A 24,341-nucleotide genomic window follows, 5' to 3' on the forward strand; every position below is an offset into this window, starting at 1 on the left:
AGACAAAATGTTTGATCATCCCATCTCTATTGTGGAAATTGACTCAACATAATTACATGGGTAGCAAAAGTGACATTCCATGTCCCTTGACCCACTGATACCATTACAGAGAGTGAGAGCACATGATAGTCCCATGAAGTTTGACTCTGTTAAAACTAACGGAGTAAAAAAATAACATACAATTCCTATGAGTTTAATGAAATAGCAAACAGATTCCCAAAGCAGTAAAGCCACTTTTAGTTCTAACCACTTATACCAGAGTGTTGCTGTGACGGGCCAATCAATCACCTACGCAAAGTTCCAATCGCAAAACAATCAAAAACTCCCACTCACTTCTTCCCATGCCCTTGTACAGAAGCAAACATCCAGAATAGATTCAACTACTCAGGCAGAACCATAAATACAGCCTTGGAATCCACTAGACAGTATAAAATGAGCAGATTAGAACGGGGAAACAACCATTACAACGCAGATGTTACAACGTGTTGCCATTACAGCGCGGTTGTTACACCACAAATGTAATTACATTGCATGCCATTACAGCGCAAATGTTTACAACGCACGTGCCTTTACAATGCATCCCTTTACAATTAATTTTGTTGCAAAGGCATGAATGGTAAAGGCATATTCGTTTCAAATGTAAGTATTAGGTAAGTATGGGTTTTTAGGGTTTAGAGTGGGTATGGGTTTTACGGGTGCCAAGGTTAGTTTTGGAGTTTAGGGTGGGTATGGGTTTTGGGGTGCCAAGGGTAATTTTGAGGTTCAGAGTGGGTATGTGTTCTGGGGTGCCAAAGGGAATTTTAGGGTTCAGTGTGGGTATGGGTTTTGGGGTGCCTGGGGTAATTTTAGGGTTCAAGCTGGGTTTTGGAATGACAGGGGTAATTTTAGGGTTCAGGGTAGGGGTCATTTTTGGGTTCCGCGTGGGGTTGGTTTTTAGGGTGCCTGGGGTAACTTTGGAGTTTAGGGTGGGTTTGGGTTTTAGGGTGGCAAGAGTAATTTTAGGGTTTAGGGTGGGTATGGGTTTTGGGTTACCAGTGGTAATTTTATGGTTATGGGTGGGTTTGGGTTTTGGGGTGCCAGGGGTAAGTTTGGGGTTTAGGTTGGGTATGGGTTTTGGGGTGCCAGGGGTCATTTTTAGGGTTCAAGTTGGATATAGGTTTCAAGGTGACAAGGGAAATTTTAGGGTTTAGGGTGTGTTTGGGTTTCGCTGTCCCAGGGGTAATTTTGGGGTTCAGGGTGGGTTTGGGTTTTGGGGTGAAAATGGGAATTGTAGGGTTCAAGGTGGGTTTGGGTTTTGGTGTGCCAGGGGTAATTTTAGGGTTCAGGTTGGATATGGGTTTTAAGGTGGCAGGGGTAATTTTAGGGTTTAGGGTGGGTATGGGTTTTGGGGTGCCAGGGCTAATTTTAGGATTCAGGGTGGGTATGGGTTTTAGGGTGCCAGGAGCAATATTAAGGTTCAAGATGGGTATGGGTTTTGGGGTGCCAGGGGTAATTTTAGGGTTCAGGTGGGTATGGGTTTTGGGGTGCCATGGGTAATTTTAGGGTTCAGGGTGGGAATGGGTTTTGGGTTGCCAAAGGATAATATTGAGGCTCTGGTAGGAATGGTTTTTGGGGTGACAGGGGTCATTTTAGGGTACAGGGTGGGTTTAGGTTGAAAGGAATTACACCAAACTTGGCAAAAAGGTAGAGTTCTGTTCGCAGATCACGCTTTTTGTTAAATGGTGTAAATCCATTCAGTAGTTCAGGAGTAAATCAAAATTAAAATCATAGATATATATTGGAGGTGTTACGGTAAGCTTACTGTACGCTTACTGTACTCTGTACCTTCCCGAGCACGAGCTGAATGCTAATTGGCTGTCAACTGTCTGTCAACACTCTAAACCAGAATGTGTTGGCAGCCATCTTGTGCCTCGGTAGACTGAGGCACAAGAAAGCAGGGAAACAAAGGTGGAAAACACGCAAAGGAGACAGGGTAGAAACACCCTGACCCCCTAAGCCTGCTGAGGGGGTCCCACAAGGACCCCCAAGGCCCCCCAAATTAATTTTTTTGACAAAAATCGCGGGGTGCGGGTACCGTACGAGTACCGTACGAGTACGGTAGGCTTACTGTACTCTGTACCTTCCCGATCACGAGCTGAATGCTAATTGGCTGCCAACTGTCTGTCAACACTCCAAACCAGAAAGTGTTGGCAGCCATCTTGTGCCTCGGTAGACTGAGGCACAAGAAAGCAGAAAAAAAAACGTGAGGAACGCAAAAAGGGGGCTGGGTAGAAACACCCTGACCCCCTAGGCCTGCTCAGGGGGTCCCACAAGGACCCCCAAGGCCCCCCCAAATTTTATTTTTTGACAAAAATCGCGGGGTACGAATATTGTACGAGTACCGTACGAGTGCGGTAAGCTTACTGTACTCTGTACCTTCCCAAGCACGAGCTGAATGCTAGTTGGCTGTCAACTGTCTGTCAACACTCCAAACCAGAAAGTGTTGGAAGCCATCTTGTGCCTCGGTAAACTGAGGCACAAGAAAGCAGAAAAACAAACGTGTAGAACGCAAAAAGGGGGCAGGGTAGAAACACCCTGACCCCTTAGACCTGCTCAGGGGGCCCCACAAGGACCCTCAAGACCCCCCCAATTTTTTTGGGGACAGAAAATCGCAGAGTATGAGTACCATACGCGTACCTTTCCGAGTACGAGCTGCATGCTAATTGGCTGTGAACATGCCAAACCAGGAAGTGTTGGCAGCCATCTTGTCCTCGGTAGACCGGGGCACAAGAAAGCAGAAAAACAAACTTGTAGAATGCAAAAAGGGGGCAGGGTAGAAACAGCTTGACCCCCTAGGCCTGCTCAGGTGGTCCCACAAGGAACCCCAAGGCCCCCCAATTTTTTTTTTTTAAACCCGGTCTGCTTTGTTTCAAATTACCCCCCAGCGGGACCAAATCCCGGGGGCATAGTGAAAAAGGAAGGATATTTTTGGATATATATATATATATATATTCACTGAAAAAACCATAGGTTATAGACCATATATAGTTAGGAATTAGCATTTAAAAAACCTTATTTTACTCACACAAAACCATTGAAATTCCATATATAGTTAGTTGTTCTAACTATATATCGCGCACCCGCAATCCACTGCTGCTCATGTCACATATTACATCATTCATGACATGGTCAGTGACATCACTGATGACATCACTGATGACATCTCAAATGACATCACTGATGACATCACTGATAACAACATCCAGTGATTTTTTGTTTCTATAAAGTTTAAATATGTCTTACATATTGAAGAATGAGTGGATGTGTAAGTGTCTGGACGAAGGATTTAGTAGGTGCATGACTGACTGTATGAGTGAGTGATTAAATGTGTCTCACTGAGTGCATGGGTTAGTGACTAAACTGTCTTAATTTGTGCATCATTATGTCTGTTGTTCTGTAAACTGCTGCATGTGTTGATCAGTAGCTATATGAGTAACTATATGGGTTATTGATTGATTGCCCAAGTATTTGTATGGGAGACTGAGTGTGTGTGTGGCTAGCTGGGAGGTGTGTGACTCTGTGCAGATCAATCTGTACTTGTATCAATGATTGTATAAGAAGGTAAGTATGTGTTAGTATATGTTTGAAAATGTAAGGTGCTCTATGTTTAACTGTATAGACAAGAAAATGGAAGTGTCATTGATTCTTTACAGGACTGACTAGGTGTGTGAGTAACTCCATGGATGAGTGGCAGACTGTGAGTGTCTGTATAGGTGTATGAGTGCATATGATAGTGTTGTAAAGATGAGTGATTGTATGTATGAATGATTGTATGGGTGAATGAGTGAAGGTGTGTGTAGACGTAGCAATCAGTGAGTGCGTATGTAGTAACTAGTATTGGTGTGTCAATGGTTTCAAAAATTATACTCTCTTTTTAACACTGGGTGAAACAGAGGTTATATTAAAATGTGAGGAGATGCATTGTATTGTCACATGAATGATATCATCAGTGATGTGGTCATTGATGTCAAATGAGATGTCATCAGTGATGTCATCAGTGATGTCATTTGAGATGTCATCAGTGATGTCATCAGTGATGTCACTGACCATGTCATGAATGATGTAATATGTGACATGATCAGCAGTGGATTGCGGGTGCGCGATATATAGTTAGAACAACTAACTATATATGGAATTTCAATGGTTTTGTGTGAGTAAAATAAGGTTTTTTAAATGCTAATTCCTAACTATATATGGTCTATAACCTATGGTTTTTTCAGTGAATTTTCAAGGTTTTGTAAATGCTAATTCCTAACTATATATGGTCTATAACCTATGGTTTTTTCAGTGAATTTCAATGGTTTTTTAATAGCAAATATCATAAGCTGTCGAATGTCAAGTACGTGGTAAGTAAAAACATTTTCGTGTTTATGCACACTGATCTGCTTTGAATGCTGCCCCCCACCCCTCATTTCTATTAGGAGTACTCTCTCTTTGCAGATAGTGAAGGGTAGTTAACGCAGCCCTTTGCCCCCTTTGTAATCCGTCGTGCCCGCTTCTCTCTCCATTTGATTGATTGTTCTCTTTGGTTCATTCTCTATTTACAAACAAGCACAGAGTCGCAATACTCTGTTTAGTCTTTGCAGATAGCGAAAAATCGTGTAAAAAAACAAAAGGAATCGAGCAAAATCAGTAGGCCACTAATGGGATCTCTTTTTGACCTCGCTAAAATAGAAACATTAGGAACAACCTGTTGAAAATAGCAATGCGTATGTACATAAGCGGCGTTCATTTGTGTTCACAGTACCCCTTGTTGATTGTTTGAATCGAGCATTGAATTGTTCGAAGTTGGTTCTCTTAAGGATCTTCTCTGCCTGCAAACGAGGAAGAATAGGAATATTCTCTCTCCCTTTGCAGATAGTGAAGGGTAGGTAACGCAAGCCTTTAACACGTCGTACCTATTTCATTCCTCATTGATTGATTGATTGTCCGAACATTGACTGTTTGGGAATTAGTTCTTTTTGGAGGTATTCCCTGTTTGCAAATAAACGTAGGAAAATCTTTGCAAGTAGTGAAAGGGTACGTAATGCGGACCTTTCTCCCCCGTTGTAATCTGTCATGCCTATCTACTCCCCACTGATTGATGCACCTGTTTCACCCGGACCATTTACTAGAGATACGTCATCTGGCCCGACCAGAGAGCACCCCTAGTGAAAAGGACATATGCAATAATAACGAAGTGATCACTGTATCCTGTTAACAGAAACTTTAGCATGAAACAACCTGGAAAGAAAAGAATAGGAAAACGAAAATCAGTAGGCCACTGATGAACATGAACTTTTATTAAACAACGAACAAAGAAACGATAACATAACGTAATGATAAAACCTATTAATGTCCTAGAAACAAGAAAACGTTAAAATATGCCAGTGGTGAGAGACCAGAAAAACAGTAAGAGAAACCAAATCACCCCTCGCTGTCCCACCGCCTGCCACGCCAAAAAAATCGATAGACTAGGGAAAATGCAAGTCAGTAGAACATCCGCCCCCACTCTGGAAACTTCCAAGGTGGGGCAGGGTTGCGGCTACGCCCAGCCGGGAGCAGCCCATATAAGGCAGGTCCTGCTGCCACGCCTCGGCCAGGAGATCCTAACGTAGGGTGTAGCCGGAGGAGAGGCCGAGGCCAGCGGGACCCGGCCAGGGGATTGCCTTTACAACGCTGAACAGTTGCAGGGGGGGGGAATGTCTCCTCGACCCTCCCCTCTCTCTCCCAGTCCGGCCGCGGTGGCCCTTGAGAGTTGCAGGTACTCCCGCCACATGCTCTTCCGGTCCGGCCACCAACGGTCGGGGGGCCGAGGCCGACGGGATCCGGCTGCAGCCGATAAACCAAGAAACCCGTTCATGGGGCCAGAGCCAGGGGCGTCCGGCCGACATCTACCGGAAGCCCGGCCCGAAGACGGACGGGACACTTCTTCTTTCATGAATAATGGCTGCGACAACACTGGGGGGATGTCTTGCACATGCCTCCGACCCCCCCCCCCTCGTCCTCATCGCCTGGTCCGGCCATAACAAATCTCAAGCGAGACGCCGTGGGGTGCACTGGGAGGGAGAGACGGTCCGAACAGGCCTCTCCCGCCTCCCAAGGTGGAGGCTTCCCAGCTGCACCCTCAGCGCTCCAGGCGCCCGGAAAAGGGTTCTTCCACTGTGGCCATGCTGCAACGTCTCGCCCGGCAGGGTGGAGCCCGTCCGCTCATTTGACCCCGCGATCGCCAGTAGCTACCGAACTCTCAAAATGGCGGTCGACCTGGCAAGAGCGGGCCCAGCATAAAGAAATGGCCCGGTCACTGGTTGACTCCACCACCGTAGTCCTCCACGACCTTGAAGATTCTAGAGGAGCCGCGGGAGTCTCCGACCCCCGATGGGGAATGACTGCCATGATCGCCCGTGGAGTGACGAAACTGTATCCGCGGGACGTCGGCGCTCCCATGCTGGCGCCAGCCTCACTTTGAATTACTAGAATCCTGCAGACCTCAGTTCCGGTGAAAGCACAGTGTGACCCGGTAGGAAAAATTGTTGCACCCCCTCCCCTTTTTGACTGATAGTTCAAACCACCGATCCTTTCCTTTGCCCTTTTAACGGAACTTTGGACTGCCTCCCCCTCTTGTACATTTTCTAGAGAAAACAAAACATTAACCACTACATTAGCATAGCAGTTGACACCAGAACTGTTTTCAAATTTAAAACCAACAACATCTTCAACAGAATCCTTTTTGTTTCTGCTGTGACCCTGCTACAGCACAGGCATTGTCCCCAGCAGTAATTCTGCAATGCCGGTAAGAATAGCTGTGGTGCCTACTGGACTCACTCACCCCCGCGGCGCCCCACGCCGTTATTTGCTGGGCGGCAACTTACTAGACATCACTTTCGTGCCATCTAGATTTCAGCGCGTTCGGCTGCCTTGGAACTATTCGCACAACAGACCGCTACTGACAAGAATATTTCATTATTGGTGCTGTCAATTTCAATAAATCTATTGGATAATTCAAAAGAAATTGCCACAGTCTCTTCGTTGTTTAAATGTTTTTACTGTTTTTGTTTTGTTGTATATATTTATATGTTATTAAAGTTTTATATTCCTACTACTTTGTTGGAGTGCTATATATTTTTAATGTGACACATAATTGTAAAAACTTTGATGTACAAAGAGTCATTCCTGGAATCTTCCGCTTCAGGCTCGGTCCCCTCCCCAATCACAATACAGGATGGTTTTCAGATAGTAGGAACACGTGTGGTGTGACGGATCTCATCGGGTGTGGGCCTTGATCTACTATAACTCCTTTGAAGAGGGGTGATTCTTTACAGCTGGGGCCATAAACTACATCTGCAGGGCTAGGTGATAGCCTGGACAATCGGACACAGAGGAAGAGGAGTGTCAGAGGGTGCGGTAGTGAATAGGGCGAAAGGGAGGTGTCGGGCGGGCACAGAGTGTGATTCTCAGGGAAGAGCAGCGCAGATGGGGGGAGGTTTATTGCCCATGCATAAGACAGAGAGCGGGGGTGACCAGTGCCTGGGGAAGATGCTTGCGAGGGTGAGGAGCCATGCTACGAATCGACAGCGTGCAGAGAGTGGGTCTGGTCAAGACATCTAAAATGGCTGCCGTGCACGACAAAAGTGTGGCATTTCAAAAAAGGCAAGATGGCGCAGACAATGTTTTTCAACACTTCCTCATTTCCTTCGAATCGAACGTTAACAGACGTTGGGGCATATTACCAAAGTTAAGCGATATTTATCGCTAACGATGCTTACCAACGAATTTTTTACCGCTAAGCATCGTCAGAAATTATCGAAGATAAACCTTGCTATTATCAAGGTTTATCGCAAATGCGATAATAAACGGCCGCAATGCATGAATATCGCTAAAAACTCAGCGATATTCATGCATTACCGAGCTAATGCTCTTAGCCATGTTATCCACCTCCCATTGGATAACATGGCTAAGAACTGCTCAGGGCAGGTGTTACTTTTTGGAGATATTCGCGCTTAGCGCGAATATCTCCAAAAGTTGGTAATAGGAGATAGATATCTTGCATGTTGTAATGCAAGTTATTGTGGTATATGGAACTCATACCATAATCTCTCAGGAAAGCAGAAACTGATCCTTTTGGGACCGCCTAAAAAGGCCTAGGGGGTGAGGAGTACTCTACTTTGCCCCCTTTTCACGTTCCGAACTATTTTATTTTACTCTCTTCTGTAATTACACAAAATAGCAGCGATAAGATGCATCGGAGACACACAGTGAGAGAAAGGAGGCCGGAGATGAAGAAGAGATGTCAAATACACATTGGAGATAATATAGTGGCAGAAGGGAAGTAAATATGAGTAAACTTACCATGTAACATAAAAATGTTGCACTCTATACTATAAGTCTCATTTTATAGTACAATCACTTCGCTACAACCTCATAAATTAAAAATAAAAATGAATAATGTCTCAAACAATTTTTGATTTCTAAATATAAATTTATTCTTCAGAATTTTCTAAATTTGAAAGAACTAGTAACATGTCCTCATCAGCAATTTCCTCATGAAAAGTCTGCAATGATGATTCTTCTAACTCTATGGTCTCCAAACATTCGATAAATTCGCCATCAACAGATTGATCAAAAAAATCATTCAAGTCATCTCCTCCTTGTGACAATATTTCATTATTGGTGCTGTCAATTTCAATCAATGTAGTGGAATCATTCAAGTCATCTCCTCGTGACAATATTTCATTATTGGTGCTCTCAATTTTAATCAATGTAGTGGAATCATTCAAGTCATCTCCTCCTTGTGACAATATTTCATTATTGGTGCTGTCCATTTCAATCAATCTAATGGAATCATACAAGTCATCTCCTCCTTGTGACAATATTTCATTATTGGTGCTCTCAATTTCAATCAATGTAGTGGAATCATTCAAGTCATCTCCTTGTGACAATATTTCATTATTGGTGCTGTCCATTTCAATCAATCTAATGGAATCATACAAGTCATCTCCTCCTTGTGACAATATTTCATTATTGGTGCTCTCAATTTCAATCAATGTAGTGGACAATTCAAAAGAAATTGCCACGGTCTCTTCATTGTGAGCCATTTTATTTTGAAATTGCTTGCTGTAAATTGCAGAAAAAAATAATCACTTTCATTTATCGTTTTTAGTAATACATAATATAAAACTAACTTTATCAAGTATTTAGTATAACAGAAGGACTGCAAATAAATAACAGAAAACATTTTTCAAATTATCTTCAAGTGTACAACATAGTTCCCCTTACAAATTAACAACTCACCTTTTTAAAAGTAGGAGAAGTGTTAGTACTGTGTAAATCAAACACCAGAAATTCACCATTAAAAATTCCTCACAAATGTACCTCAGACAGTAGTATCACAAAATGGCTGTGGTTTCCTCTCATTTGACATATATACATAACCAATTAACTTTCATCACACACAAATACAAAACCAAACTAACATTTTAATTGGTTCTAAATTTCAACACTTTCAAATGTGTTTTCCCCATGCAATTTTCCATAGGACATTTACATACGTCTACAGCCTGAATGGCTGAACGGAATTACACCAAACTTGGCAAAATGGTACATCAAACCTAAGAGGTCAGGAAGGATCTACTATGCCCCCTTATGGTCATTTCCCCCTTCGCTTTGGCCTCCTCTTGTCTCTCAATCCTACCGAGAGACAAGATGGCGGCCGCTACGGACTGTTTGGAATGTTGACAGACGCCGGAGAACCAATCAGCTTCGCAAAGCTTCGTAACGCGAAAAGTACGCGAAGCGGAGCGCTGCTACAGATATATATCTTTTTTTGAACGTTAATTTCTCAAAATCCACTGGAGCACATATATTGAGACCTAGCAAAGGCACATCGGGCTACCAGTCCCTAATATTTTGCCAAGTTTCGTGCAAATCCATTCAGCCGTTCGATTATTATTATGATTTTTTTTTTTTGCCCCGCGGGGCCCTTTTAAAACCTCCACATCAAACGTAGGGGGTCAGCGAGGATCTACTATTCCCCCTTATGGTCATTTGCCCCTTCGCTTTGGCCTCCTCTTGTCTCTCGATCCTACCGACAGACAAGATGGCGGCCGCTACGGACTGTTTGGAATGTTTACAGACGCCGGAGAACCAATCAGCTTCGCTTCACAAAGCTCCGTTGCGCGAAAAGTACGCGTACTGGAGCGCTGCCCGGTCCGCTGTTACAGATATATATCTTTTTTTAAACGTTAATTTCTCAAAATCCACTGGAGCACATATATTGAGACCTACAAAAGGCACATCGGGCTACCAGTCCCTACAATTTTGCCAAGTTTCGTGCAAATCCATTCAGCCGTTCGGGCTAAAAGTGAGGCCAACCGCCTATGGAAAACTCAATGTTAAAAACACGTTTTGGGACCCCCCTTTTTTCTCGGCCCCCCCTTGACGAACCCCCCCCAAATTTTCAAGGGCTGCTCAGAAACAAAATGTGCCATTTTCCTGAAAATTTCAGCCAATTCCGTCCACAAACGCCAAAGTTATTAGACATAGAATTTTCAAAAATCCCATTAGGAAAAATCCTAACTATATATACCTACTGGCGACCGCCAGTAGGTAATATATATTTATATGTATATATATATATATATTTACTTACCTTAACCATTCTTACCAAGCGTATGCCTGTACCATGCATTGTATACCATGTTTAGTAAAGGGATAAGTGTGGTAAAAGTTTCAGTTGTAATGGCAATGCGTTGTACCAACACTTGCGTTATAACAGCTCCTTTGTAATGCCAAGCGATGTAATGGCATGTGATGCATCTTTATACCATTGATTAGAACAAGTATTACTGCTGCTTCCTTTATAATGAATTCATAGGGAATGGAGATGGGAGGATAGGATAGTGAATAAGATGGATGGAAAGCGAAGGGGAGATAGGGAGGGAAGTATTTCTCAAGTAATCGATTAGAGCAGTCTTAAATAACAAGATAATGTCCTTCATACATTTGCATTCCTCTCTAGGGCTTGTGTATCATGGAAATTAAAAAAAGAAGAGCAAAGAAAAAGAAAGAAGAAAGGCAAGAAGGAAAGTTGGGAAGACCCCAAACAGGTGTGGGTTCAGACTAGTCAAAGCTAGAAGACTATAACCATCAAGATTCTCTCATAAGAAGAATATCTACTTAAATAAAGTTAGTTCATTAGTCAAGATACCATGTCAGGTATTTACCTCTTCACTATTATTATGCCAGAATTGCTATAAAGGGGCTTTGAATGGTTTAACAAATATGTCAGTGGTATAGGACAGTGTTTACCTAACTGCGGATTGGGCAACAAAACAATATTTTGTGGGTCATGAAAGTCCAAGCAGTAAATAACGATTCCTTTAAATACTGTATTTATCTTGTCACATTTGATGTGCTTCAAATACAGAGGTCAACTGTCAGGCTATGTCTTCTGACAAACCGCTGCTTATTTTTGTAACATGGGGATTCATCTTTACAAACTCCTCTCACTTTGCAGTCAGGGAAAGAAAGCGAGAATTATGTGACAATCTTGCTGGGTTACTGGCAGCGTAAAAATACATGCTGTACTATGTAATTTCTTCTGGGACACAACAAAATGTAACAACCTATAAATGAACAATACACATACAGTAGTTAGGAAAGCAAAAATGAAGCACTTGTTTTTGTAATTCTGAAGTGTGATGGATACAAAGGGGGATATGTACAATGAAGTGGCGGAGTGAGGCGTTAGCCGACTTGGCTTAACGTCTCACTCTGCCACTTTAGAAACAGAAGGCTGCACCATATTTACAACGATATGGTGCATCCTTGTGTTTCCCCCTGCGATGGCGCTACACTTAGCAGTGTAGTGCCAAAGCCGGCATCCTTGCACCACAGTGCAAGGGTGTCTGCGTGCAAGGGAGGATTGTTTATGTGTAGGATGGTGTCCCTTCCTGCACATAAACAATCCTGAAATGACATTGTGTGCCTTTCATGTGTGCTGCTTCATGAAGCACATATGAAAGTCACAAAATAGCTTTTGTTTTTTAGATTGTTTATGTACAGGAAGGGGGAAGTTCCTGTACATAAACAATCCATGGCATTTTGCTTTTTCCATGTGTGATGCACAAAGGCAGCACACATGGAAAAAGCAAAAACGAGGAGAAATAATGCATTTCTCCTTGTTTCCCCAACTTAAGACCAGGTTTACCTGGTCTTACTTTTGGCGCTGCTTCTTATGCACGCTGCCCTTGTACATAGGAGGCAGCGTCAACATCAATGGGTGTTGCGGTAGAACGCCCTCTGCAATACCCACTGCCCACCCCTTTCACATTAACCATAGCATGAAAGTGGGCCTTATTTACAAGGCAGCGTTAAGCCACGTTAAGTGGCTTAACTCTGCCTTGTAAATAAGGCTAAGCCCCTATCGCCACCACATCGTCAATAAAAGTGATGTTGTGGTGGCGATAGTGGCTTGTACATATGCCCCAAAGATTTTCATAGGATCAAAACACTTTCTCTGCAGAGATTTGGCTATCCTAACATTTTGTGGGTTAGAAAAATTTAACCAAGAGGGCTCCCAAAATCAAGGGTATGCAGCAGCTAGTTCCTTTGTAGCATGAGCTTTGCTATGCAGTTAAGTACAAGAACATCTTTAGAAAGGTAAACTATGTCATGTCATTATTGTCAGACTGTCAAAAGTAACTTAAAGCCTGATTGTAATCTTGATGGATGGTACTCTGTCCTTCAGAATGGCAGAGGACATGTATTTATCACTATCATTCTGACAAACTCCTGTCCATCAAATTTGGAGATGACTACCGGCCCAGGGGTCAATTCTGTACACTGAAAGGACCAGCTGTCACAGTGGTGTACAATGTACAAAAGGTTTGGCAGGTTGGTCGCTGTTGGTTTTGAAGGCTGTTCACCAATTTCTTTTAGTTCCTATAGCATGAGTTTGTTTCTGAAAATCAATAAAAAAAACTAATAACCTCCACACCCTTGGAGTATTCTCACCTGGTGTGCGGACCATCATTTTTTTCTGTACCTCACCTGCAGGTTTTACCTGGTGATTAGGGACTGGAAAAGCAAAATATCGTACCACCCACTCTAAATATGACAGAAAGTGTAATGTCCTTCCTCCGATGGCCCCTACATCGTCGGGCAGACAGAGGAAGTCTTCTGTTGACAGAGTCAACAGGTTTTCCATCAATGGAATTCTTGAGGTCTACTCAAATCTAAATGAGGTGGTCGGACCAACAGTCTGGTGGACAGAGCACTCTTTTGCATTTCTGAGAGAATACCCCATGCACCAAACTCTAAATGAGGTTCATAGTTATGTCCAGATGGCAAAGACCAGTACTTCCATCACCTTTGCGGAAAAGCAATTTTGAGCAAGATCGTATACTTCAATCAGAAGGTATATTGGGGCAAGACCTATTCTCAAGGACATGACACGGTGTGAGTGTGCTTGCCCGGACCCGACTTGTTGTGGACTCTGACATAATGCTTCTGTTATGTCGATCTGGCATGGGATCATCCTGGCCGAACATGGTGGACTGAGCCGATCAATACATTGATGCCATGGGGATTAGTATAACTGTGTTGAGGTGATGGCACAAATCAAATGATGCAGACAGACCCCAATGCATGGATGATTAACATATGCAGAGGAGAACTGTGCATTGTCTTTATCTACTCTGTGTTTATTTTACAGATAAATTACATTTTGTTTACAAAAAAATGAACTTTCTAATTTTATATTAAAAGGTAACCACATTTTAATGGCACATATAAGTCTCTTTTGATTGTTTTACTTACGTAATGGGCGACTCTGTGGAGGCACTTTTTCCGTTAAACATGCTGATTCCATAGAGTTGTGTTTCCTCCATAACATACATTATGTGCCTTTCTCTAGTTTACTATCCTCTTAACAAGTGTACACATCCTTGACCATACAGAAACTGCCAAAGTTGACCCAGCGGAGAGTATGTACACTGAATGATTAAGTACAATTCTACTCAAATATTTCATTGTGATATTTGCCCATCCCTGCCCACTCCCCGCCTCCCCATAGCCCGCCCTTTCCCTTTTTAAAGCTGGACTCAGCGCATGTGTGGGTTAAAATCCCTCCAGAAACATATCACTATACTCTCGGTTTTCGGTTATTGATCATTTATGTATTACTAATATTACCATTTTGAATGATCTCGGTTTTTGCAGATATGAAAACGACATGACGGCAAGCAAGAAAAGCAGGAAATAAACTTAGGTGCCAACAACATAACCACTGGATCATATCATCATAGTCCTATTGGCAAGGCCAAGTGTGTGCAAGGACAGCAGGATCCGTATTCATTAAATATGACTGTTACGCAGTGAGTATGCACCCTGAGCACAGGCATGTAAAGACAGGTGGCAAATCCACTAATTGCACTGTGTAAAGGGCAGGCTGCTGTTTAACACATCTTGATCCAATGATCAACATCATCTTTACTGCATATAGGTCATTTTGGTAGATTCTCGTTTGGGAGAATATTCTACTTATATAAGAATTTATTGAATTTGTATAGCACTTTTATTAAAAGCCCTAAAAAGGCAAGATGGAAACCAATTTGGTTCAAACAGATTTTAAAAGTCATACACGAGGTCCTAGATACATTCAATCTAGATGAATCCTATGTTAAAATGGTTATGACTTTATACTCAGAACCTAGTTCTAGGGCAGGTGGATTATTTGTAACTCTTTTGCCATTAAACAAGGCACCTGACAAGTCTTCCCCTTGTCATCCTCTTCATTAATTTTTTGTCCTTGGGCCCCTTCTGTATAACATTAGGACTAATGACAATATTGCTGGCATTAAATGTAAAAATCTGACGGTCAAGACATCAGCATTTACTAACGATATCTTAATAATAACCTAATAGGCGACCCAATCCATTCAGGCATTAATGGTGACAAGTTAGGAATTTTCTAGAATATTGGGATATACTCTTATAAAAGATAAGTCTAAAGAGACATTGCTAAACATATAGGAACAAAAGAGTTAGTGGGCAATAAAGGTCTTGCTTGGCAACCCTACTGCACAAAGTATTTAGGTTTAGAATTTTGAAATAAGCTGATAGAGTCCATTAGGCATAACGAGACACTGGCAACTAATAGAATCTCAGACCGACCAGAAGGCTGTCTCACAAAATGGCTAACATGGTGAGGAAGGTTTGAAAATTATCATAACTTCAATTGTTTCTCTGGCAAAATAAAAAACCTAGAGTTTTTTAAAAAGAAATTAAAGATTCCCAAAGGAACTAGATGGAGTTAATCTAGCCAATTGCTGAACGAGCTTTTCTACTTAAACATGGCATTTAGTGGCTAACCCATATTGAAGATTACCAACAACTATGGTTAAAAATAGAATGAACTCTCTCTATAGGCAACCTTGCTTCATTTTTGTCCATGAACAAAGCAATACCCTTACATTCCAAATATATGCTGAACAACACGGGAGCAGCTATATTGAAAGTTGACTCTACTTTTGACAATAACATTTGTATCTCTAACTTGGCCTTCATTTGCAACAACCCTAAAATGAAACTGAACAGAGAATCGTGCCATTGAATCGACTGGACCAATTGGAGTCTTTTCACTATTAAACAAATTGGGACAGACAAAATTCCCTTGTCTTTGCTAACTTACAACATGCCTATGGTCTGAATGATCTTGATTTCTGCAAATTCTTTAAATTAAAAGCATGTTTACTTAAACTTATATTTCCTGACACAGAACCTGTCCATCCATATTCTGCTCATATCCTTACTAAGTCTGAACATGAAGTCTCTAAAATCTACAAACATATGCAACCTAAATCAATGAAATTATTAGGGAAATGACAGAATTATTAGGTAAGAGATGGTCTGAATGATAGTGATTCCTTTAATTGGGCGAAGATATGGAAATCTCTTTTTACTGACAAGATCACCCCAATCCTAGCACAAACTAAATACATGATAGTACATAGGACCTTTTAGACCTTTTTGAACCTTAGACAGAGTCCCACCTTTTGGAATTGCAATGATAATATTGGTGACCTACCTCATATGCTTTTCTATTGCCCCACCGTAAAAACCTCTAGAAATAACTTTTTGAATTTGTTAAATCACTATTCCAAATTCAACCAATTTAGGAATTTACATACCTTCTAACAAGACCCCTTGACACTCGCATTCCTCATGAAATGGACAGACACCTTTGAGAAATACTGATCACTCTAGCGTGAAAACTAATCCTTATAAACTAGAAAAACACGTACAATGCTAGTTTTGCCCCTTGGAAAAATGGTATTTCTTATATTAGAAGCGCAGATTACAATTTTCTCCCTGGAAAGCTCAGCCTAGAAAACTCTACATGCCAATTTCATGGTAGCACAAAACCAGCTTGAAGGTCTTATGAACTGACTGATGTTCTAATGGATTGAGGCTTAGAGAAATACTCCTATAAACAATTACTCTTAGTTATTCTATTTTGGGATCTAACTCCTTTTATGCTCTCACTCAGTGACCTTGATACTTAACTGCTTGATGCAATAATTATTTTGCTGGAATTCACTTGGCTCCAGATGTTGTCTTATAATGTCTATTTTTCTGAGTGTGTAATGTAAGTTCCACAGGTCCATGTCATTATTTGCAATACTCACTGTACTATGTTCATTTTATATCCTACTTTCATTTCTTTTTGAGGCCTTATAAAATTCAATAAGGTTCTTTGAACAAAAGAAAGAGTCATTCATGTGACATTAAGAACAAAGACATTCCAGGATCGGGCACTGATTACAAGTGGGACAGAATATTGTGAACCCTGCATGAACCACTGTTTGCACACCGTCAGAATTATGAAGTCCTCACCGTTTTTCAGTTTCAGCTGGTCAAATCTGCTTAAAGTTAACACATGAAAAAGATCCGGTAAAAATCGGGGCTTGCAGATTTTGGTATAGAAATCACAAAATCCACATGCTATAACTCCTTTTCAGTGTTTAACTCATAATTGGGGTAATTGCAGCACCTGTTAATCTGACTTAAGGTTGTCTTAGTAACTAACAACATGTCCCTGATATATTTTGTGTATTACAGCTTATTGGCATACTTGAATACCCTTCAGGGTTTAAAGCGAACTGGAGAAAATCAAGTGATTCTCCTTTGCACATATCAACTTTTAGAACTCATCTTCCACATTTAAAATATTTATGGAAGCTTGTTTGTTTTGTATACTTCAGAAACTGTGTTTCATTAAATTTGAATTAAACAAAGAAAGGCTTTGAGAGATTGAAAAAGCTGACTGTAGGGCAATGGATGGGGATTAATGTCTCTCTAAGTTCCTTTATCTTATGCCGTGCCCCACAGGGATCAAGTGATCTCACCTTTCAATTCAATATGCATGGAAACACCTCCCAGTTGATCCAGCAACCATCATTTCAGATCCAAATGTTTGGGGCTGATATTCCTCTCCACATCAGTTTGAGGGAACACAAAGAAGAACTCTTCCGCTTGCCCTCCTACTTAACCCGGTGTGCCAGCGTGCGTGCAGCAGACGCACTGCTGGTGCGCCGAAGCCAGCCTAGGGCAAGCCAATCTGCTCCCGTCTGCGCCGGCCAGGATCAGGGGCCAGGACCCCTGCCCCTCCCAAGAAAGACCCTACGAGCCCTCTGCGCTATTCAAGAGAGTCACTCATAGCGCTAGCCACCCATGCCTCTTGTAAACAAACAACATGCGTCGAAGTGTCCCCAGCGCACACAGAAGGGCCTTTCTCCTGTTTGTGGTGCCAATGGTGCAGTTTAGCACAGTCCGATCAGTCACAGAGAGAAGTGTATGATCAAATGATACTTAACTGCATCTACTTTAATGCTAGGTTGGTGCCCAAACACTCTCTCGAGATTTGGGACACTATTAGGGGAGACAAATCCAGACCTGGTTTTTATCACCGAATCTTGGTTGGGTGGTAACAACTCCCCAGATATTGCAAATGCCATGCTACCTGAGTACAAAATATTAGGGCAAGACAGGCAAGGGCGAAGGGGTGGGACTAGCTATTTTTTTAAAGACTATCTTACTTACCTCCCCATCACAGTAGCTCAGCTGGGAGAGCACGAACTACGGCCTTTCGAAATATTAAAAGGGAATCATATTCTATTCAGGGGATGTGATCTATATCCCCCTGGATATCAGACAGAAATCAGGGTCAAACTGCTTTCGCAGCTATTTCCCGCCTGCATAAAATACAAAAATGATTTGGTCATCGGAGACTTTAAAGTCCACTTTGAAAAAACCAGCGACAAGGTGATAACCCATCTAGAGAATGACATGTTTATCCTTCAACTAAAACAATGGATTAAGGGACCTACACATATCGCAGGGCACACACTGGACCTATTGTTCTCCAACATAGAATCCACCATAGGCAAGGAGATCAAACCAGTTACATGGACCGATCATTCATTAATCAGTTTTTCATTCTCCCCACCCGTGACACAGCAAGAGTGACCAAACCCATGCACGGAAACTATAGAGCCTGGAAATTAGTCACACCTGACTTATTTCATCACCACTTCACTCCCAGTGATCTAGCAATCCTGGGAACACTACCCACCAACAGAGGCGCAGTGAACATTGAAACAGAGATCACCAAGAAACTAGACCTATGCGCACTGAAACTTAAAACTAAATCTAGAAAAACGTTATCTGAAAAGTGGTACACAGCAGAACTTAAGGCACTGAAAAAAAAGTGCAAAATAATGGAACACAAGTGGAGACTATCCAGAATGGACCCTGAAAAATCAGCGTACAAAACAGAACTCAGGAGCTACACCCATGCAATTAAGAAGGCCAAAAGGGCACACTTTGCACAACAAATTCACGAGAACGCAAATTCTGCAAAAGTTATATAAAATAGTACGCGAGCTATGCAATACAACCCGTTTGTCCCAAACTTTGTTCCCTTCTGCAGAAAGCTGTGAAAAAATCAGTGAATTTTTTGTGGACAAAATAGGCACAATTTACTCTCCATTTAACACCACCACCCCAGCGGATTTTATCAACTGGGAAAGCAAGGACCCCCAACCCGACAACCCAGCACGTCTAGGCAATTTTGTCCTTCTCACAGAAAAAGAGGTTGCTAAGGCAGTGGGGGAAATAAATCGGGATCCCCTCTTGATTCCTGCCCACATTTTATTTTTTCACAAATTATACCTACCCTGTGCCCTTACATCACACAGCTGTTTAACCAATCTCTGGAGACAGCAGTCTTTCCAGAGATTTGGAAACAAGCCATAGTGACCCTCTTACTGAAAAAGATAGGTTCAGATCTAAACAACCCAGCCAACAACAGGACAATCTCCCTGCTCCCCTATCTTTCCAAGGTATTGGAAAAATTAGTCTATAGACAACTATCTAACTACTTAGAATCTAACGAGTTGCTGGAACCCTCCCAAACAGGTTTCAGGGCCACCAACAGTATGGAGGCAACTCCCTTGGCTGTCTTGGACAACACAAGATCATTGTTGGACCAGGGAAAGGCAGTAGCCCTGATCCTGTTAGACCTGTTGGCGGCCTTCGACACAGTCTCCCACCAACTCCTATTGGAAAATCTGCATGAAAAAGGGATACATGTAAAAGCCCTTCAATGGCTCAGTTCATTTCTGTGCAACAGAACACAAACTGTGCAACAGAGGGCCTGCTCATCTATGCCAAAAAATCCCCGTTGTGGTGTCCCGCAGGGACCATCACTGAGCCCCACACTATTTAATGCCTATATATCATATTTGGCAAAAATTGCCATGAAATGGGACTTCGGGTTCTGCTCCTATGCGGATGACACGTAACGGACAATAGCCATTGGAAATAGGCATGATGATACCAGAGCCAAACTTAACAACTGTCTCACTGAAAGGCAACCTGGATGTCATAGCATTGCTTAAAGCTGGATGTATGACGTTACAACGCATACTTTTACAACGCCTACCTTTACATCGCAAGTTTTACAACGCATACCATTACAATGCATAATGCTTTTGGGCGCTGGATAGTGAATAGTTTAATTTACTATTCCAACTCCAGTCCCCGTGGACACTATGGAAGGTTATTGGATAGTAAATTAACCTATTCCCTATCCTAGAGCGCCCCCAAGCGCTATGCGTTGTAATAGTTTGCGTTGTAAAAGTTGCGTCGTAATGGTAGTGCGTTGTAAAAGTTTCGTTGTAAAGGATGTTTCCCCTTAAAGCTCAACGTCGAGAAAACTGAAATCCTGCTTCTCGGTGGAGCCAACCATAACTGGGATGCGTCATGGTGGCCCCATTCTTTGGGCATGGCCCCAGCACCCAAGAAGTGTGTTAAAAACCTGGGTGTCATCATTGATAACGCCCTATCTATGCAGGATCACCTGCGGACCCTGTGTGGCAGAAGCTTTGCCACACTGAAGCTCTTTAAAAGGCTTTTTCCATGGATCCCACTGGAAAGCAGGAGGAAAGTCACACAAGTGCTGCTTGTCAGTAGGCTAGACTATGGAAATGCACTTTTCATTGGGATGCCAGATTACCTTTTCAAACGCCTGCAAGTGATACAAAATGCAGCGGCCAAACTGGTGTGCAACAAGGACAGATACAGCTCCGCGACGGAATGCCTAAGGCAACTCCAGTGGCTGCCCATGCACCAAAGAGCAAGATTTAAGCTCTTAGGATATGCACACAGAGCACTCCATTGTACAGGCCCAATGATTCTCTAAAATAGAATTAAATTCTACATCCCGCCCAGGTGCTTAATGTCATGCTCTCTAGCGTTAGCTGAGACTAAAAAGAATCAGTAAGAGCAGGGCAGGTGGGCGTACATTTTCCCACCTTGCAGCGTTACACTGGAACGAGCTGCCACTGGTACAACGGCTAACTGAGGAATATATGGCATTCAGAAAGAAACTCAAAACTTACCTATTTCCTTAGAATTGTTGCCACTGATCTTAAGCAGACCAACTTAGTTCACCACCCTCCCTCTACGTTAACGCTGTGATATCCCAATGGGATGAATGTCTCGCTTTATAAATAAATAAATAAGAAGGCAAGACAATTTCTATTTGTTTACTAGAACCTTGTTAATGAATGAAAGAGAGTCAACTATGCATTACCAAAACTGAAACCATAATCCTGAGAGTTGGAGGAGATTTAATCACGCCGATGCCGCCCAAAGCAGTAAAATACTGACATCCTAATTGTGATTCTCTCTGAATTGCAGTTAGGAAATCGGAATTCCTAATGTATGAAACTCTTTTGAGTTTCCTTAGTGATTCCTAGTGGGTCATGCATATTAATGAGGCAGGTTGCAATCTGCAACCCATTAGGAATCACAGCCATCACATGGATGGTACACTGCTGAGGTCCACCAGACCACCATGTCTGTGATTGCTTTTTCATAAAAGGCAGTGGGACCACAGCCTGCGCAAAAAAATATTTTTGTAACATTCTCAAGGGGGAAAGGGTTCCCAACGGATCCATTCCCCTTTGCGAATGGGTTAACATAAATTTTAAACTGGTAGTAAAGTATTACTGTTTTGAAGAAGTAATTTGGTCTCAAAATATTAATTAATACATACCGTTTTCATTTGGTATTTGGAAGGGACGCCCAAAAAATGCTCCTTCCAACTTCCAAATCAGTAGTTGGTAACAAATGCAAATCAAGATTTGGTAACAGTTACCGAATCGCAATTTTTCTTTTGTACTTTGTAAAAAGCATTTTTCTGGTCGCAGGCGACCTTAATTACAACTGGAAAAATGCTTTGTACATTTGGCCCATGGTTTGAGCCAGGTCTCTCATTTGATCAAACCAGTAACCAAAAACACTAACCTCCATTTCATGTTGCTTAGAAAGAACCTTACAACATCCAAAATCTTCACCAGACTGACAAGAGGCCTGGTGCTTTTGAGACTAAAATAATGTAATGTGCTCTACACAGGACAATTGCACTGGCTTCAGGGTGCAGAGAGTAACGTTTACAGCCTTCTGCGTCTTCTTCAAAGCTTGAATGGGAATCATCCTAAAATACATGCGGTCGCTGTTCACCTATTACATCCAGAACAGAAATCAGAGATCCAGAAGGGCTAACCTGCTCTTTCAAACAAGATCAAACGAAAGACGCATGTTGGAAAGTCAATCCGTGGGGTGTGAGTCCAGGTCTGGAATACGTTGAGCACAAACCTGAAAAATAAACCAAACTTGGAAACCTACAATAAGAAACAGAAAATAAGATTCCAAGACATTGGGACTACCACACCTCAAGAAGATCCTATGAATGCAGTGTGATCAAATCGGAAGCACAGATCTGATGTAGCAGGCTTTCAACCCGATAGTCTAAAATTTTGTTTGACAGTTAATAGTAGGAAATGGATTAAGTAGCTCCAGGAACAGTGTCCTTAGTTACCCATTCTTAGGACTATAATATGAAAATGCAACAAAAGACAGTACTCCGCAAAGCTCCATAAATAGATAAATTTTACACTTTGGACATCGAATGCCATCTTCAAGATTTAGTCACAGACAGACAGGTGGCCACAAATTGTACGAAGAAGCTTTAATCTTCATATGTGAACACAGAAGACATATTACTTGAGGAAAGACAATTTTGGTGAGTGGATAAATAGTGGTCTGGATGTGAAAATACTGATGTGTGACTACCAGAATCAAATGAAGAAGGAATAGTAAAAAGCTTTGCAAGATCATATGATCCTCAGAGGTGTGAATCGTTATACACATTCCTTTGTGGCAATAAAGAGCAAAGCGAGTGGCAATGAGGGCAGGGTTAGGAGTAGGCTAGGGAGGTTTGCAAGAAGAACTAAGGGAGAATGAATATGCTGGTAATCCACTGCAGACTGATTAGTGAAGAAGAGCCAGGATGAAAAGAAGAAAAGGTGTTAAGTGGTGGAAAGAAGGATGGAAGAAATGACCAAGGCCAAAGAGGCACCCAAAGTAGGAGAGGTTGGGGGTCTGATTAAAAAACTTGGAAAAAAAGAAGAGAGCAATAGTTGTACAAATACGGGAAAAAGTCACAAAAAAAAGAGTGAGGCAGAGAGTGGAAGAACATAGGGGCATATTAGCAAGAACCTCGTTAAAATTATCGCTGTTTTAGCCGCAGGAAACTGCCGCTTTAACGGCGATAATGGGCTTGCTAATATGCGTTATAGAATTCCAATAGAAGCCCAGGTTAGATGTGCAGGACATCTTTCAGGTTCTCCCAGGAAGGTACTCCATAGCAACGGAAATCCCAGACTGAGACCACGGCGTGGATGACAGGACAAACTTTACTGTAGGGGAGCTGGAATCATTGAAACCATTCCTAGGTTCTGGCTGACTGCCAATGCCATCTCGATAGCTCTTTGAATCTCGCAGTGCCATCTATTCTGCCAGTATGAGGTCCTACGATCAGAGACCAAACCCTTTGGGTGCTCCATCCCCTGACTCACTACAGCATCATTGGCTACCATGATAGAAGAAACAAATATTCAAGCACTATGTTGCGATCCTTGATGCACCATGACAGGTGCTTATATCGCCACTACCCCAAAATACCTGTATTAAGCTCTTCGTGGTAGTAGTCACTACAACAATTTAAGACCTCCAACTGATCCATGGTTATCTCCTATCTCATAAACTACTCATTGTTTAAATCTCTCTTATTTTAAACACTACCCTTCATGAAATTTGTCACCTGGGAGAGCTACATAAACAGTTTGGATCTGCAAGGGCAATCTATAAACATCAAGCAAGTTCTCGCACTATATCCGCAGGTACTACAATCCATAAGGCTGCACTGTTAGGGCCCACTTGTATTCCCTAGAAAAGACCTTACCAGAGGCACTCACAGAGAAGATGATAATCATAAGCAATACGCAGAGAACCTTCATGTTGCCGTCAACTTTAAGGTGCAGAGAGAAGAAAGCCCAGAAGCCTTGCCTCGGCCAGTACCTGGGACCTTTTAGTGGAAGCAGAGGAGGGACGGCTGTCAACGCTAGAAACAGGCAGTCCTGACCTCAGTAGGTGTATGCTGTTGGATCCTGCCTCTATGTATACTGGAGAAACACTATTTCCACAAAACCTAGAGATAAATTCAGAAAATGTATTGATGTTCAAAGTGTAGAGTTGGCATACATCTGTTGTAAAAAAGTAAACATTCCAAGATTAATGTCCCTTTGACAATGCAAAAGATACAGTTTCACCCATTTAAGTAAAAGCACATTTAGATACTTTTGAACATAAATATCATGGGAAATAGGTGTATACTGAAAAAAGGGCAATAACTC

General features: G+C 42.1%; 1 long non-coding RNA gene across 1 annotated transcript in view; it reads right to left on the reverse strand.

The window, feature by feature from the left end:
- The window catches only part of LOC144761274 (uncharacterized), a 61,703-nt gene extending 37,700 nt beyond the window's left edge, over nt 1–24,003 (reverse strand). Inside the window, exon 1 of the long non-coding RNA XR_013595656.1 lies at nt 23,891–24,003. This is a non-coding gene — a long non-coding RNA (uncharacterized LOC144761274). The remainder of the gene's footprint in view (nt 1–23,890) is intronic.
- Between the last annotated feature and the right edge of the window lie 338 nt (nt 24,004–24,341).

Source organism: Lissotriton helveticus, chromosome 6 (genome assembly GCF_964261635.1).
Source record: "Lissotriton helveticus chromosome 6, aLisHel1.1, whole genome shotgun sequence".
Classification (NCBI taxonomy): domain Eukaryota; kingdom Metazoa; phylum Chordata; class Amphibia; order Caudata; family Salamandridae; genus Lissotriton; species Lissotriton helveticus.